The following is a 13,041-nucleotide window of genomic DNA, read 5'->3' as shown; positions in this document are numbered from 1 at the left end:
TCGGTGCCTGACCCTTAAGGCCCGGTGAGCCACGGGAGGGCTGGGCTCCCTTTGAGCGTGAGGAGCCGAAATGCAGGTGCCCGTGCACCTCGTCGGCCCCAGTCCCCAGCTGTCGCACTTTGGTCGAACACGCAAAGTTGCAGTTTTGCATCTTGGTGCCCGTTTCCCCTGCGCGGCCTTTGAATCGTGCTGCGGCGCTGCCTTGGTGGTGTGGGTCCAGCTGGAGCCAGCACCAAGGTGTGTTTGGATTTTTTGCTCTTGGCCTGAATATCTTTAATCTGTTCTTGGCTCCTAGTTGCTTTTTGGGACCTGAGCACTTATATTAGTGCTGAGGCTTTTCTAGACACGTTTTGTGGCAGGATGATGTCAGTCTGTCTATAGAAAGAGCATAAGCGTTGGCTTTACTCACTTCTCCTACAGCAAGCACCGCCTGCATTGCCCTGCATCTGCAGAAGTGGCATATGTTGACTTTTATACGTTTTAATAGAAAATAATATCTGTGTACACTTTTTGAAATGTTTAATAGCATCTTAAAAATAAAAGTGTGTACTTCATATAGGATTCATGATTTGCTCACAAAATTGCTTTTTTTTTTTTTAAACCTGTAAGGCTTTTAGCATAACTTCAAAAATAAGCATTACATTTATACACAGCGTTGTGGGAGAGGCAATGTATTCCCTCTAAAGAAGTTTCTCTAATTTATGATCCATAATTAGAACACGATTTAATAATTACATGTCCTGCAAAGAAATGCTTCTTGAGCGGGGCTTTGTTCCTATGCAGCTGCTGGAAACGCAGACAAAGATTTGGATGATAAGAAATAGTTCAGCTGAAAATGCACTGGCGGGGGCAAAGTGTCTCCTGAAGTGATCAGAACTGCTGAATAATGAATGCTGTTTATCACGTGGACTGTACTGCACCGTACACGGTGCCTGAGAACACATCCATCCAACATACGCACAGCATGAGCCACTCTGGTTGCTAAAAAGATACTAATTCTTGTGATTATGTAGTGAGATGTGTTTATATAGGAAAACTTAGCAAACGAAAGATGGACTGTGTTCTTATGGTTTGTCTTTCCTCTAGGGAACGCCATCACAGAAAGAACTAAAAATCTGAAATATTTTTCCTAGGGTTTCCTTCATATGCTTGAAGGGAGACGGGAAGACCTTTATCAGTTGTATTAACTTAAGGCTGATTCAGACTCATTTTGGCCTTAAATATGAGTAATTTTAGACTGACGTGATGTTGGGTTAAAATGCTTTCTTGAACTATAAGGTTTAGCTAAAGAAGCATACACTCATTTCATTAACTTTTTATTCTAGGCAATATTGTACTTTGGAAATGACTTAATTCATTTAAATTCATGGCAAAGGTTTTTTGGAAAACTGCCTGTGCTAGGAGATGCGTATAATACAGATACATATTTCCAGCTTGCAGTATATGATGGTGCATGAATTGATCGTATAAAAAGGCCTATTTCTTGGGAAGACCTTCAGAGAATGCTATGAAGTTACAATTTTATGGAAACGGGCAAAAAGTATGCTGCAGATTAGATTCAGTGGCTCCATATACGCTTCTCGGGGATGAAACACAGTAGGGAAAGAAAATGTTGCAAGAAGGATGGAACTGGAGCCAGGCAATTAATAAAGGGCAAATAACTGACTTTAGAAAATTCAGCTGTTCTCATTTTTTACTGAACGGTAACTGAGCAAATTGTGATTGCCTTGAGTAACTCAAATGTACTTAAGTTTACCGTTATTTGCTGTCTAGATGAAGGGTGAACATTTCCATCCAATTTTCCTGCAAACTCAATAATTGCGTTTGAACAGTGCTTTGTATTTTCTCTGAAGTCACAGTAGTCGTCTAAGATTTTTTTTAGCGCTGTTCATTTTTTCAGCTGAGATGCATTAGCACAGAAAGTAGTCGTGCAGATGCTTTGGGTTGCAAAAGGTGATCAGAAACTTGATTGACCGAATGCTTGCCAGAGATCGATGCGGGTTTGTTTGCAGCTGCACGGCTCAGCAGGCCACCTCACTGCGTAAGACAGAAAGCAGCTCAGCTGCAGTTTCCCAAGGCTGCTGTGTGCAAAGAGAAGCACACAGGAAATCCACTTGAAGGAATACTCCTTAAATGTGATCTGAAATATTAATGCAACCTCATTTTCAGATGGCAGGCCTAGCTTGAACAAAGCCATATGTCGTACTCACAAGGGAGAAGAAGTTCAGTTTGAGTCTGGAAGCCTCTGACAATGTGGAGAAAATTGACCTCCAGAGGTGAGTCCGGTCCCGGGTCGTGGTAGTTCCTGCCTCTACTCGACTGGATCTTGCAAAAGGAGTGATACAGAGAAGAGAATCAGGGTTGCGTCCTGGTATCAGATCATGTGCCAAGGAGTCAAAATCTGTACATGTTGCTGCTGTACCTTTTCCTGCACTGCAAAGAGTTAAAATTGGGTTGTTGCTTTTCACTTAAATCAACTTAAAAGTGGTAAATTAGCCTCAATCTCCTTGGCACATGTCTGCATTGTTCTGCCTTCTTGGATGTCTGTCCATGGCTGTGATTGCCACCTCTGGCATGCAGCCTTCCCACCGCTCCTGGGGCTCCTCGTTATGAGGGACTGGGCATCCTTGTGCTGGTTTAGGTTTGCGTGAGGTTTAGCACTTTTATGTTTATCGCAGGGTTCGTCGTCTCAGACTTGTGTTTCAAGCCGTATGTCTGTCAGCTTGAGGCAGTTTTTTGAAATAGGTTTGATATAATGGAAGCCACCTTTTGAAAGCTAGGCTCTTTTAAATTCCTGGATGAAGTTGCAGGTGAGTTGCAAGGATGGAAACGTTCGTGTCCTTAAATATCTCTGCACAACTGGTGTGTGAGAACATTTCTACAGAATCATGGTAAAATCCTGAGGGGCCCCATGTTCAAAGGAGGTGGCTGCTCCTCCTTCCTGACAGCTAAATTGCAGAGTGCCATGGTTAATTTTACATTCAGGACTTGGCTAACATTGCATTTCCATGTAAAAAATTGCTGTCTCTGCCCTAGGAATGTTAGAAAGGGGGCTGAGGCTATGTGCAATAGTCTAGGAATTATTTTATACCTTTCGCTGAACAAAACGAGTGATGAGTTGCTTGTCCCCAAAGGGATGATGAATATGAAACACCACAACGGAGGGGTTTGGTCCTGGGTGAGGATTGATGGATTTAGGCAACGCCTTTTCTTCTGCTGCAGTTGAGTTCTGTTCAAAAGCTTCCTATTAAGCAACTCACGTGTGAAAATTAATTGAGCTGCTTTACTTGCATTGGACTCATTTCCATATTTTACACTTTCTAAAGGAGTTAAATCCTAGTTGCTTTGGAAATCACAGCATAAGGCAGGGAAACTGCCAGGCAAATGTTAGTGTTACAGTTTCTGTTGAAATATTTCTTATTATTGTAATTGACCAAGAATTAGGATAATTTTTAATAGCAACATATGGCAATTACTACTGAAAATGTTTTTGAGATGCTTCTGATTTGCTTAAATCATTGCTGTAAGTGTTATAAAAACAATGTGAAATTCCACTGGAATTGAACTATTTATTTTTTTTCTACCAGCTAATTTCATGCAGCTTAAGTGAACTATTAAATTAATCACACCATATTTAAAGGGCAGAATTTGTATTGGTATGACCAGTGAATCATAACCAAAAATTGACTTTTTATAGCAGAAAGGATCAGAGAACACAAAGTATTAGTAAATGATCCATAAACCTATCTGTTATGTGAATGACAGCTGTAAATTTAAAACTCTCACTCTAGGATAATAAAAATATCCCATCCCACTGAACCCTCCTGGAAAAGTCATGACACTTGCTTATATTAGTGTGTAATTGCAGATGTTAATTAGTGCTAAGTGGCTGCTGTAGCATCCCTGAAACATGCTCTCCCGAGTTGTGTGCCCTCCAAGACTTGGTGCTGGAAGGGTTGGTGGTTATGTGTTTTTTTTTTTTTTTATGGTGTGTGGTTTGTTTTTGACTAATTCAGCATAGTTATCTATCAGCTTAATCTGAAGTTACTTTAACATTAATGAGAATGTATCTGAGGAATTTGCTTTGGAGACTTTCCTTTCCAAGGCTCCTTGTTGCATGACAGCGAGTAGTTAACAATACCCAGGTAAATTACAGCAAGATGTATCTTATCTAATATAATAACCATGAACTCCTTATATTCCAATGTAAATTCAGAAGCTATTGTTAATTATCCCTTTTATTTTCATAAGCTGATGGTGGCAGCAGCATGAGATGTACTACTGTTCATGGCTCTTCCAATGACTTACATCTGGTTTCAGTCAAAGCACTTAATGTGGCTGTGGCTTACCTGGAAAAGGGACCAGAACTGCTTTTCTTCGTGACAGAGCTGGTGCCAGGCTTACTGAATTAATGTCTGAAAAGTGCTTAGAGTTCCTAGAATAAAAGATGCCTTGGCTGATTCAGTATTTGCCAGCACTTAATGCAAAAGATGTTTGAGATACTGTGAAATCCTAAGCGTCCTTCACAATTGAAGGGATAATTAATTATTTTTTTTTGAGATTGTGTAAGAACCAAGGGAGGATGGCAGTCTGAGTTTGTTTATTAGATACGGATTACCTGTATAAAACTGACTAATTACTATTATATCTGGGAGGTCGTGATAAATGATGCCTTCTTAGTGGCAAATCTTTTTGGTGGCCGTGCCCCATTACTGATGGGGAAAACCCTGTGGGGAGCTCCTCACTGAGCGACCCTGGTGGAGCTCCACTGCAGAGGTGAGATGGGCATCAGAACAGAAGGGAAAATAAAGTGTTTTACTTTGTTTTGGGCAGAAGCTGTTTCTGCAGATATGTGGCACCAGTGAAGCTCTTGCCTCTGTTGAGTTGACCAAGCATGTCAGGGGGACAGCGGCCTCCTGTGGCTTTCCCAGCAGGCGACAGACGTGCATGCTGCAGCACTGCTGGAAAAACACCTGGGTTTGCAGTATTTCTTGTTTCCTACAGCTCATGGGGAAATGGAGATGACAATGAAATGATCAAAATTTTAAAAAACGGGCGAGAGCGCTCAATTTTTGCCAGTCCATGCTCAAGAGCCATAGTAGGGCCAGCGTTCAAAGGGTCTGGGAACTGGATGCGGTTTTGCCCGTTTTATTCTCTCAACCGGATACTGATAACTGCCAAAACAGTTTCCCCTCCCTCAACTTTCCTTCCTGCCAAAAAAACAGGGCAAGTGCTTCTGTGACCAGCCTGCAGTGAGAGTTAAAGAACTGAACACCTGGAAGAGGAAAGTAAGGAGGAAAATCAAACCTCAGCATTGGTAAGTGAGGGAAAACCAATATATACACAGCACCTTGTACACTGCGTGATGGGTGTTTCAGAGCCACTCTTCATTCTGCGCTCAAAAATGCGTCTGGTTTAGGCACAACCTGCAAGCCAGCCTGTAACCTTGTTCCTTGCTCTTCTTTCCTCAAAGTGGGTGTAGATACATGTTTGTGTACCTGTTCATATAAAGGAAACATTTTTACCAGTTTGAGAAATGGTCACATAATTCCATATTTTCACAAGTTTTCTTTTTCAATAACACGTGCTGCCTATTATTATTTCCGTGTTCTCCCTGCAATTTTGTCATCCTCAGTAACCTCCAAATTTCTGAGACTGTAAATCCTTCATTTATAATAAACTGAAAATGCAATGTTTCATGAATATAGATTTACAAATCTGTAATTAAGCTCCTAACACCAAGTGCTTGGGAGATATTAAAGAAGACAAGTACATGATTTTTTCCAAAGAGGTGGGACAATAAAATTAAGTTAAGGTGGCTTTCAGATTTCTTTCAGTAACCTTATTCAAACTTGTAAGTGTGCTCAGAATGGAAATGCATTATTATGGCCTTGAAGGGGGGCTGTAATATGGCTGGCCTTTTTTTTAATATCCCATGATTTGTGTGACTATAACAGCTCTCATTAGAAATGAAGCCAAGGTGCAGTACTGACCTGGCACAAAAAGGGATGGTAGAAACCTTCTCCAGGTTAAATTGCTGAAAGCTGGACAGGGGAGAGGATTTAGCCTGAAGCAACTTAGTGGTAGTTGCTGTTTGAGAACAACTGTTGTGGGTCTGACGTTTCCAGCCAACTCTCAAATTGTGTCATTGCTCTTCCCCATTATAACGCCAAGGTCTGTTCCCACCAAAGACATACTGTCAAATCTGATCATCAAATGTTCATTTCAATATCCTTATCAACCTACAGTATATTTTCTAATTCTTTAGTAAGATGGCATTCACGTTAACAGAACCCTGTGGAGCTAGAAAGGAGGAATATTATCCCTTTTGCAGAGAGCGGAGAGAGGCTAAGAGACTGCCTAAAAGGCACTTAGCAGGGCTTTCAGAAATGCTCTAGAGTCCAATTTCATTTGCAGTTTAGTGTAGGTTTTCATAGATTCAGGGCAGAGCAGACGTGCTCCTGAAGGCAGAAATGGAACGGCTTATGAAATTGTGACTCCTCACTGGAAATTCCTGAGATGTGTTAACGGAGCACGTAAACTCTCCTTGTCTGTTTCTATTAAGTACAAAAAAGAGATTAGATTAAACCCCTGCTGTAGGACAATAGCAACCACCTAATTTGAAACTACAAACAGCCCATGTACAGATTTTTCCATGCCAAAGCAGTACAGCAATGTCTAGGTGGTAAAGGCTATACTGTTAGTATAACTAGAAAAAGAAATATATGGAAGAGGGATACCTTTTTCAAAGTGCTTTGTTTTCATGTTGTTTTGCTGTTATTATCCCACTCTGATGCTTAGGTGTGATCTGGCAGCGTTCCTTTAAAGTTTGTGATTCTTTTTGGCCAAACAGGCTTTTTAATTTTGCTCAAAACTCTTAAAACTGCGTCAGCAGAAAGTGGTCTTTAGTGTTTGCCTCCTTTATAGACCTGGGGAAATGCCAAAGTCTGTCACTTCCATTCTCTAGGTAAAGCTTTTGGCAGAGCCTAAGACTGAATAGTAAAATATTGAGTAATTGGCATTCTTAGGTGCAAGCGGAGATTCTTCATCAGTATGAGGCAGCTGCTCCTTCAGATGCTCATAGCACTTCTGAACAGGGAGGAACGATGAGTGGTTGGGGCTTAGTTTTGAGAAACTTGTGCAGATGTGTGGTGGGCAGCCAGCAGTTGGGTGCACATCTGGAAGGCAGCATTGTGTTATTTAACAAAGGGGACCAGGGGCTGTGCAATACAAACAAGCCGTGAATGTATGAACCAAATCCTGGATGAGAGAGGCTCCTTTCACAGGGCTGCATCCTACGCTGTTGCACCTACCAGTTCTCAAAATATCTTCTTCTAGCAAAGTTTAGTTTATGAAAGCAGTTGCCAAACGCCCTGCAAGAGCGAGTCAAGGTTTGTGTTCTGACTTTAGGACAGTTCCTGCCTTTGGAGCAGTCAAATCCAATACCTAGGTCATATGTTCAGAAGAACAGTCGTGCTTATTGAAACTGAAAGATATAGCATTGTTTGCCTAATTTAATAACTCTATATAATTTGGGCTAGTCGATAGAAACGTTATGGGAAGCAATGAAGGGAAGTAAGATATGAGATGAGAAGGGTAATTATTAAGCGACTGTAGGAAGGATGGAAATTAATAAAAATTGTGGAGATCGAGTGTTTGCCATAAAAATGGGGGTAATTGGAAGGGAAGAGATGTGATGCTAAGGCTAGCAGAAGAGCACAGGGAAGGTGAGTGGTTTTTCTTGGGCTTGTAGCAGTTCTCCAGGACGTGCCACCACGGCACAACAGGACATGTCCCATGGGTACCTGAAGGCCCAGCATAGTTTAGGATGAAGATGAGATCATTTTGGCCAAGCCAAATAATGAAAGAGAAAGCACAGGCATGAGAGAGACGAAAAGGAGGAGTACTGGTAAGTAGGAAAGAGTTTTATCCCCTCTATATTTTTGAAAATCATAACTGAACAATACGTGCTTTGAAATTCCTGGTTTCACAACAAAAATACAGCTAAACTGATTAAACACTGCTAGTGCTGCCCTTTGTCTCTGGTTTTCAGCATTATATCTCAAACATTTTTTCATTAAACTGTGAATGTAATGTCACTGGAGATGTTGATAGATTTGTTTGGACCAAGCCCCATTTCTTCTGAAATAATTTATTTGGACTCTAAATGCATAGGTGTTTTGCTGGTCAATTTGATATGTGATGTAGGAAAAACCATGTGCATTTTTGTCTGGGATTTTTGACTCTCTTAAAAAAAAAAAAAAAAAAGGCATTTTAATATTTCAGGTGTTAATTAAGCATAATCTGCCCCTGAGCAGAAGAGCAGAATTTAGCAATTTTCCAATTTTTTTGGGGGGGGGGGAGGGGAATGTGCATAGCTGTTTTAACTGGAAGTCACAGCTATGAGTTGAATAATGTGTAAAATAAGTTTTTCATAGCCATCTTTAATCCTATCTTAAGAAAATGTCTAGAAGAGTTTGCCTTTGAGGACTAACTTTGTCCTTCAGGCTGAACTTTATTATTGAACCCTTTTCAAACTTCCATCGCTACCTTTGACACAGACTAACAGGGTTGTATCGATTTACCTAAGACTTTGATGCCCAGTTCTAATCTACATTCAGTTTCAAAAACACTGCATTAACAGGATATTTGTGATGTGACATCGACTTCCAAAGTGAGGCTGCAATGCCTCTGAAAAGGGCACTACAGCAAGCAGAATGTGGCTGGGGAAGACTCAAAGGGACTTGGTTGCTGCTGTCTGTTTCTGGAAGTCGTAGAAGAAATTTTGTGCAATGCTAGGCTATCAGAGGCCCAAAAGACTTGGGGTCCAGAGCTATTAGAGATCATTCCCTCTCCTTTACGGAGCAGGTTCTTCTCTCTAGGTGAATATGGCAGCCTGAAAAACACTGCCTGCCTTCTCTCCGAGAAGGAGAACTAGTAGGACACATTGTATCCTGGAGGAGTGTGGAATGACTAAAGCGCAAATACCATCTCAAAGAGCATCTTTGAGAAGTGGATAGATTTCCAAAGGGAGAAAATAGCCTATCCTTTTAAGTCTTAGGATTCTTGTCTCTTCGGCATAGTTCTGTATTTAAACAAATTTTTCAGTAACTGAGGATCTAGTCAAGGTGATTCACTGTTATGTGCACAGGAGACAGGTAGTTGCACATAGTCCAGCTCAGTTCAGCAATATCTGTGCTCTAGCCACTGCCTCAGTTGTAAGGGAAATCCTTCAGACTCCCTGGTGATGGACTAAAATGATGAGTCAATGTCCTAATAGACTATCTATGGGAAAACAATAGTGATACACCTGAAATGCCAAGACAAGGCAGAAGAAGAAAGTGCATGGACAGTGTGGAGTGCCTAATAAGAGCATAGAAGAAAGCTCTTCAGTCTAAAGCACACTGCTGCACTGTTGCAATGAACATCTCGAAGGAGGAAGAACTGTAAAGCTTTGCAAATGACCGTTTAGCAGGGAAATATGGAGCATGTTTGGCCAAAATAGAAGTAAGACTGGAAATGGCAAAGTGGCAAAAAAACAAATTTCCTGCAAAAGTAACAAAACAACTTCAAATGCAAATGGAGACTGTCACATCTCCTGTCCTGCCGTCTTTTGGGGCAGGCTTCCTCACGTGGCACCTGCGAGTAATGCCTCCACCTTTCCGGCCTTATGTCCCACCCAAGCTGCCCTAGATTGCTGTGTTGCTGCTACCTTTGTTATATTTATTAAGTAGCAAGGTGGGAAGGTCTTGGGAAAATGCTGGGAGCGTTGTAAATTAATTAATGCTAGCACTGTGTGACATATGTACAAATACGTTTTTATACAGGGACACTGCCATGACCTAGTTAAATATGTTTCTGCACCAACCAGGGTGGTTTTTGCTGGTGTGTAAACTGTGTCTCCTGTCAGGATAATGCTCTTCACGAAAGCTTTGAAACAAATAGAGAGGGTTTTGAAGGTTTTTTTTTTTTTTTTTTTTTTACCCCCCCTCCATTTGTTCAAACACGGGAAAAGTTTGGAGGGGAAAAGAGGGAGATTCCCAGTTGAGCAGCCTCAGCTCACGCTGCAGGTATCGACATACTGAGCTTATCCGTCGTCATAGTTCGTGGGAGAAGGTTTGCTCTCCAAGCCCTGAAGCAAGCAGTCTCTCTTGTGCTGCAGCCTGGCAGGCTGCTGTATTTTCAAGCAGACAGGTTATTCCTCCGAATCCCATACTTTAAATATAATTCCTTATGATGTAAAGGAAAACTTTCTTGTCTGCATCATTTTCAAATCTAGTTGAAAATTGCTCCGAGTTCAGCATGGGCTTTTTTCCTTCGTTTGAAGATCACTGACTGCACTGTCCTGGCCCTGACAGGAGAAGTGCTCACAGGCACGTCTAGGTAGGGCGGCCTAATTTCTGAAGGAGCTGCAGTCTGTATTTTACAGTAACCTGATACGCGTTACAGGGCTCCTAGGATGCTTACTTGTAGTAATTTACGTAGAAAATGGTTTTGAATTCATGAAGCGTACAGCACGTTTGGTCAAAGAAAAGATTTTTCAGACGGCATTTCTGAAAAATACAAGCCTAAGCCAGTTTGTTTTCCTTTTTATTTTGTAGGTTTTTTTTTTTAATTATGCCTTTTACAGTGGTTTGGGATTATATGCTACTATGCTTAAACAGTTGGGTAGTACCTTTTTATGAGGTGTCAGGGAGGCTGTTCTCGGAGTAAAGGAGTATTCCCGTGGTATGTCCAGAGAGCCACTCTGGCTCTTAAAAACTGTCTTTCATTTCTCACGCTTTAATTGCATATGCTTTAGAGTGATTCAGTGTCAGATAGGAGACAAAAGGTGCTTTATAAATAAGTTATTTTTCTGTCAGGAGTTGAAAAACATTGATTTCACATCCAGTTATTAACACAGGGCCACATTGTGCAAATGAATTTTAAGCAGCACTGAATTTTGTATGTTGTTGTAATACAGATAGTGAAGGGAAGTTCTCTTAGGTAACGTTGCCTGCAGACGGTCATTGCAGTATTTTAGCAGGTTCCCCACTGCAGTTATTGGAGAATTCTGCTTATAAGTGAGGTAAAATACGGCCCAAGGAGATTTTATTTGTCTAATTAAAATCTGTTTTAAGATATAATCCAAATAGGCTATATTGGATATTAAAAATATCACTGTTAAGAAAAAGTCAGTATCATACTGACCAGTGCCCCAGCAGTGCTTTCTAGGCTGTGGCTCAGTCGAGTGCTGCACTCTTACTCTTAGACGTTATGCTTGGAAGTGAGCCAGGTAACATAAGTAAAATAGAAAGTCGGGGTGCCTCCAGTCAGGATGCTGTATGCTGTTCATTTGCAGTGGCTAATGAAGGTCCAAAGACAGACTGGTTATAAAATAATGAGTCATTAATATGTCTGGGTGTTTTACTAAAAGAAAAAGGAATTCGATACATTTTCAACCCCAAATCTGTAAAGTTTTCTGTTGTTAAAATTCAGTAAACCAAATCCGTGGTGTGACTCAGAAAACTGAAAGAAACTGGAAGCCTAGGAAGAGATTAGGATTTATTGGGTGGTTGGCGTTTTGGACATAGCAGTAGTTGCGAGGTCCAGAGATCCCACCCATGCTCTCTTCCGTCTGTGGAGAAACATATGACTCCAACCTGTAGGAAGGGAGCTCCAAGCACAAAAAAGGTCATGTCAGTCCAAAGAAAACCAGTGGCTATCGCATTACTTCCCAGCTCTCCTCCTAGGAACTTTGGCAGTTTTGCAGCTCAGAACGACACCAACTTCACATGATGAGTGACAAATACTGGGGCGAGCCGGCTCTGCCAGGGAAACTTCAAAATGAGCCGAGCAAACACCGGGAGCTTTCTTCAATCTGTCTCTCTTGGCCTATTTCACTCAAACACAGTTGGAAGGTAAGAACAAATTTCAGAATGTCCAAATAATCCTAAAAGCTTCTTACAATAGCTTGCTGCAAAGTCCCTAAAGTCTCAGTATAACAAAATTTATATTGGATGTCAAAACCTAGGAACTGATTTGTAGTTGCATTAAATCTAGTGCGGTCTTGGAACAAAATCCAAGTAACAGACACTTTTTGCTAGCAAGCACACGCAGTATAATTGCCAGATTTTCCCCTCCGATTCCTTTCGAAGTAAAAAGGGCTTTTGACATAAATTTCTGAATGTTTCAATTAATCTTCCTCTGATGGAAGCTGATTAAAATCTTACCCTTGTTAATTAATATACGTGTAAGGTACATTGGGAAGCCGTAATTTAGCATTTTTCATTTTACCGTTTCCAGTAGAGACTCAGGAGAGAAACAGGCATGCCAATGAATAATTTACCCAATTTAGAAACAACTAGTCAAGTTCCAACAAAAGGTTAGTGTGCATTTAAATGGCATAATTTGGAGTTAAGTTAGTGGTTGTGTTTTTCTAAGTTGTAAATGGGTGAGAGCTTTAAAATTTTTGGTGCGTTCACCCAGGACCGTTCATATAATGAACATGGGCATTCCTGTAGTAGAAACACTCAGGCTGTTACAGCATTTCCTATGTCCTTACTGCTTTCTGTGTTCATGATTAATGTCATATACTTAGACCAGGACTTAAATTCCACATGAGAAAGGGAACAAGAAGCGGAGGAGGGCACTTGAGGTTTGCCAGGCTTTCAAGGCAGAGAAGTTAGAAGTACGTTTGCTTCCAGCAATGAGGTAATTGTCTTGGTACAACCTTGGGTATCTTTAAGAATTTAATTCAGTTTAGTTTTTGATTCCAAAATTGTTTTAAAAATACATGGTAAAAAGATGCAATTGCTTTTATTCAGTTGCCATTCAGGCACCATTCAGTCACGGGCAAGGACAGTTCGTATTTTTACACACAGAGGCTTATAACTCAAGTTGTTCAGACACATGAACAGAGTTTTATGGTTCATAGAATCAGACTAATTAATGGCACTGCATTGCTTCTTTCAACATTTTGTTTTGGAAAAAAGTCTGAAAAAAATCTCACTATTGTGTATATTACAGAACAAAATGCCCATTTTTCATTTTGAAATAGCT

At 40.8% G+C, this 13,041-nt stretch overlaps 1 long non-coding RNA gene across 6 annotated transcripts in view; it reads left to right on the top strand.

Moving 5' to 3' along the window:
- Nucleotides 1–13,041, top strand: part of LOC104140030 (uncharacterized) — a 163,332-nt gene that overhangs the window by 19,537 nt on the left and 130,754 nt on the right. For 4 of the 6 annotated variants that reach the window (XR_011142886.1, XR_011142883.1, XR_011142885.1 and 1 more), the window contains 3 exons: nucleotides 2,170–2,276; nucleotides 5,226–5,317; nucleotides 11,721–11,900. This is a non-coding gene — a long non-coding RNA (uncharacterized lncRNA). The remainder of the gene's footprint in view (nucleotides 1–2,169; nucleotides 2,277–5,225; nucleotides 5,318–11,720; nucleotides 11,901–13,041) is intronic. The other 2 variants (XR_011142884.1, XR_011142887.1) reach the window with 2 other exon arrangements.

This window comes from Struthio camelus, chromosome 9 (genome assembly GCF_040807025.1).
Source record: "Struthio camelus isolate bStrCam1 chromosome 9, bStrCam1.hap1, whole genome shotgun sequence".
Taxonomy (NCBI): Eukaryota; Metazoa; Chordata; class Aves; order Struthioniformes; family Struthionidae; genus Struthio; species Struthio camelus.
The sequence above is the reverse complement of the archived record's forward strand: the minus strand, read 5'-3'. Positions and strand labels throughout refer to the sequence as shown.